The sequence below is a fragment of the Polypterus senegalus genome, chromosome 12 (assembly GCF_016835505.1).
Source record: "Polypterus senegalus isolate Bchr_013 chromosome 12, ASM1683550v1, whole genome shotgun sequence".
In the NCBI taxonomy this organism is placed as follows: Eukaryota; Metazoa; Chordata; class Cladistia; order Polypteriformes; family Polypteridae; genus Polypterus; species Polypterus senegalus.
The window spans coordinates 138,411,377-138,416,768 of NC_053165.1; the positions used below are offsets into that span (position 1 = coordinate 138,411,377).

At 40.0% G+C, this 5,392-nt stretch overlaps 1 pseudogene; it reads left to right on the forward strand.

Annotated features, from left to right (window-relative positions):
• The first annotated feature begins 4,679 nt into the window (after positions 1 to 4,679).
• LOC120541701 lies at positions 4,680 to 5,161 on the forward strand (annotated as a pseudogene).
• Positions 5,162 to 5,392: the final 231 nt, after the last annotated feature.

The window sequence follows — 5,392 nt, forward strand, 5'->3', positions numbered from 1 at the left end:
TCCGGGTCAGGCACAAGTCCTTTCTTTTTACCCCGGAAGCCCGTCGCTCTTCCTATTACGAACTTCCGGGTCATAGGGCATGAAGAAGTCTTTGTTCCTCCCTGCAGCTACCTCTTGCGGCCCCTGAGGTATTCAGCAGGGTCTTGTACGAAAACTCCATGTCCCATGATTCCCTGCTGGTCTTTGGGGCACCTCCGTACTGCAGGGAGAGCTCCATCTGGCGGCCTGGGGGTATTGGCCAGGATGATAAGCCGGCCACATATCACTATATATATCTATATATATATATATATATATATATAGTGACAGTGAGGCTCTTGACCACCTCTTCAACCCTCAGGTACCACTCCAGACACCGGATAAAAGTCCAAGATTTTTTTATTAATTAACAATAACATGCACAAAGCACCCTCCACACTACTCATAAACTCAATAAACAACAATACTACTCTCTACTCCTCGCCCAGACACTTCGCCCCTCTACCTCCCAACTCAGCTCAGTCTCAGGGCTTCCCCACAATCCTTTAATACACCCTGACCCGGAGGTGTTCCTGCCCAATCAGTCCACATTCCTTATTCCTTCCGGGTCAGGGTAAACAGTCCTTTTCTTCAACCTGGGAGCACGTCGTTCCTTTCTGTCACGTGACCGTGAAGTACTCCCGGGTTATAAGGCACATAAGAGCCCACGAGCCCCCCTACAGCGACTCCCGGTGGCCCCCAAGGTATCCAGCAAGGCTGTGTATAAACACTACATAGTCCATGAGGCCATGCTGGAACTCGGGGCACGATACTGCTTTCGAATGATCTCCTCCTGACAGCCTGGGGGTGAGGGCCAGAGCACGAAGCTGTTGTGGAAAAGAGGATGGTGGCACAATTGGATGTCATCATAAACCAATCCCCAAATAGGAGGCACTCTCCTGGAGCACTTTTCGATATGCACGTTAGGTGGACTAGTGATCTTAAATTGACCCTTGCAGGTGTGTAGTTTGTGAGTGTGCTCCCCTGCAATGGACTGGCACCTTGTCCAGGTGGTTGTTCCTGTCTTGTTCCTTATGTTTGCTGGGAAAGGCTTCAGATACCTGCAAATTAAGTTACTAAATGGGCTTGGAAAATTGTATTGTACAGTAAATCATTAGCAAAAACAAAAATATGTCAGAATTAACAAAAATAGGAAAAGAATGGAAAAATAAACATAAGCCATGGAGCATACCGTGGCTGAAACATAATGGGTATTGGGACACATTAGTTATCGCATCCCACAGCGATGCTCTTTAGTAATCCTCGATCCTGAGCAATCTTGAGGAGAGACTTCATTTATAGTTTTACAGGGTGATTATTGTCACAAGTAGAGAGTTCAGTGCATGCAATACCTTGTTGCACCCTGGCACCATGAGTAGGGAGTAAATGTTCCTTACCTCAAAAAGTCTGTCTTCTATACCTTAAATAACTACCTTGCCTAAATGAAAGATTTATGAAACTAATTTCTGGAAAATACAGGAGGATATAATGAACAGTTATTATTGTGGAGGTTTTTCTTATGCAGTGGGGTCCTCGCTAACAACAGAATTAGCCTACACCCAAAGCACACTCTCCTTGTTTTCTCCATCCAACCTCCAGTTTTCCTTCCTGCTGTCTTTGAGTAACATAGTGGAAAAAGAATTGGCACCGTAACCACAAAGTTGCATGTTCAGCTGCCACCTCAGAACCACAATGTGACCCTCGTCCAACTGCAAATTGTATACTGTGGGTCTGTGGAGAGAGAAGATGTTTAATTTACAATTTTGCTTTAGAAAAATAAAGTGTGTTGGTTTAACGACTGCTGTGCTATTTTAATTGTACCATCAGTCTAATTTTTTACATTTTGATCCCTTCTTTATTGTTCTGGTCAATTGACACCGTCCCAATACAAAATCCAGAAGTGTGGTCAAAAACAGGGCAGAAGGCAAAACAAAAGCACAGGTATTCACAATAAACTCTCCACTCCCTTGTACAGGGGTGAGCACTGGAGAGCCGCAGTGACTACAGGTTTTCATTCCAATCCAATTGCTTAATTTTAAACCAATCCTTTCCAATCTCAGACCTTATTTAATTTGATGGCTTGTTACTCTGCAGTGTAAGGTTCTTGTATCATAGATTTTTTTTCCTTTCAAATGATATCATCAAAATAATTTTCAGACTGTCACATTTTCTACTAAGTGTTTTAATAAATTAACAGTGCATGATGAACACACAGAGATGTAAACCGAAACAAGCTAGATGGTGAACTGCTGTTGCTTTGTCATTTACATCTTATTGCTAATAAGGAGCCTATTAAAACAGTGAATGCAACTGTTTAAGATTGAAATAAGCAATTAAGGATGGGGAACCTAATGAGACCACTAATTTCTTAAGCATCAAAATGTCACTTAAGCAATAAGTGTTTGAGCAGCAGTAATTGACTTCTCATTAAGAAACTGGGCTGGAACAAAAACCTGCAGCCACTGTGGCTCTTCAGGACCGACACTACCCACACCTGCCCTAGTGCATTCATCATGAACTGTCAGGAACTCTGGAAGGCCCTCCCATAAATAGGGTGGAGGGCCATGATTGTCATGTTGCCCCACCCCTTGGGGAACCACCTGGAAAGCACATGGGACATCACCTAGGCAATTCTCCTTTATCAACACACACATCGGAAAAAATGTACATAATAAATAAAATAAACATTAAAACAGATAAATGGTGTCAAATTGAATAAAACTAAGAAGAAACTTTACTTTGAACACTCGCTGGGGGTAAATGGTGGCTTGAAACATGACACTGTCTCACAGTTCCAAAATGCCTGGCCGCTGCCCGTGTGACGTTCTCTCCCCATATCTGTGTGAAGAAGTGAAAGTTGATGTGAAGCTGTCAGTGTGGGGCACAACCCGGCCAGCGTGGTTTGATGACACGGGTGCTTGTCCTGTGATCTTGAACTGGATAAGGGTGGGCAAAAATGACAAGAGAGGTGTCTGCTGCATCATGGTGCCAGTTTGTAAATAAACACTATATAAAATATTTTTATCTTTTTCTAATTTTGCCTTAATTAACATGCCATAATTGGTCTATCAAATCTATTATGTGCAATGGTTCTTTTCAGTTACAGCTATTCTTATAATAACTATTTTCATTATCTGTTATGACTGTCAGATTCTATTTATTGCCAGTGCACCTTCACTTTTCATGTTTTTGAATTTAAACTGCAAAATGAGCTCCTTAAATAAAAGAAAAGCTTAGAAATTTGAAGTATTAAACATTAAAATTGCAAGTATGATAACCGAGTGTATACACAATGATTTAATTATAATGCAATGAAAAATAATTTTCATGTTTGTACCTTATCTGTATGGAAACACATTGCATGTTTCATTGTTGTAAATTAATTAAACTTTATTATTCTGCTATTATAGTATAACATTTGAATATTTCCATTTTGTTGTTTATCTCCAAATATTGCATTTTTACACATACAGTATCGAGTTTATGAACAGCAGAACTGCCGTAAGTGTGTGGTGAGGATTTCTCTATGACATATTTTCCATTTTAAAAATGATTTATTTTTTGATACAAATGTCTTTATTCTTTTATTGTGTGATTAAATGAAAGGTTAGGGCTTCTCCACTTTTAACTTTTTGGGACAAAAATTTTAAGAGGTGTGCTGTTATTTCACTTTTGGGAGGTGAGTCAAGACCAGAGACATTTCTGCATTAAGAACCAGAAAAATAAGTCATAAGTTTAACTCAATAATGTAACATATTATTAAAATGTTTATAACAACCTTTGACTTCTTAAGCATTTCTTAACTTTTCTATTATATTGTCAATGTAGTTACCTATCTAGAAAAATATTTTTATTTAATTAGTTAATATTTCTTCTTATCGTATGTGAACCTGTCTTCATGCCAGTTGACCAACTGTGTTTTCGATACCCTTGGGTATGTGCATGTGCAAGCTGAACTTTCCAGTATGTCAGTGGGGGCTGAAGATCATTGCCCGTAGTAGAACGAGGATGCCTCATTTTTATTTATTTTTTTAACTGCACATTTTCACTTCTGGATTCAGTTTTTCTCAGCCGATGCCTTGTAAACCCAGTACCGTTTTCTAAGGGTGGCCACAGTAATTTGAACAAAAGAAAGGAGATCAATATCGGGAATACATCATTCACAAGACATTACGGGCCATCTTGAGTTTTGCCCAACCACTAGGGAAAGATTAACCACCAAGGAAACCAACGTGTGCCCCTCCATAGCAGTCTAATGCTCCTGTTTCACACAAGTGCAGAGTCCTGGCAAAGTAAGAACAGATCTGTAAGAAGAAAATGCTTTTTTCAAGTGTTTGTTGGCCTTTTGCTGACCAGCAAACACTTGGCCACACAGTAGTTAGCACTGCAACTGGAAATGCAGTGTGCAGTTCAAGTCATGCAGTGTGTGTGTCTAGTCTGCGTATTCTTTCTATTGTATTGTGTCTTATCCATTCAGTTCTAAATGTGAGGTGTTTCTGTTTCAATTTTATCCAGTTCACAGCCAGTAGATTTTCCTGAGCAAACCTTATTGTATTATGTTCCATGCGTTTTAGTTAATATTATTCTGTTTATTATTTACTATCAATGCATCATGCATTCTTTAGTATTAGTATTCCTTAAATTTTGTGGGTGGAATAGTTTATATACTCCTCGTCATGGCAGACGAGGTGACCAAAGTGCAAGTTGCGCAGCCAGGGGGTGACACCATATTCGGTAAAATTATTCGCAAAGAAATACCTGCAAAAATATTTTACGAAGATGACCAGTGCATTGCTTTTCATGACATCGCACCACAAGCCCCAACGCACTTTCTAGTTGTCCCAAAGAAGCCCATCGATCAGCTGTCTAAAGCTGAAGACAGTGATGCAGCACTTCTTGGACACTTGATTATTGTAGCAAAGAAGTGTGCTACACAAGTGGGCCTTTCCAAAGGATATCGGCTGGTTGTGAATGAAGGTCCTGATGGCGGTCAAAGTGTGTATCACATTCATATCCATGTTCCGCCAGATAGGATGGCCTCCTGGTTAACTTCACTGTACTGGAAATGTAAGCTGTTGGTAATCATCACTATGTGTAACACTTGGAAATAGCAGAAATAAATTTACTTTAACTGACTGGGAGAAAAAAAAAAAAAATTTTGTGGGGGGAACCACCAAGAGGCAGAGCCATTTTGGCTTCTGAGCTGAAGGTCCGCCTTTAGCTTATGTACTGAGAGACTGGAGAGTGGGTCCTTTAGTGAGTTATGCAATTTTGAGTATTGGTTTTATTACTTCAGTTTTGAGGTTTCAATTATTGGATTACATTTTGGACTTGTTTGGTTTGAGTAGCCATTTTAGACTAGCCTTTTTTTTGA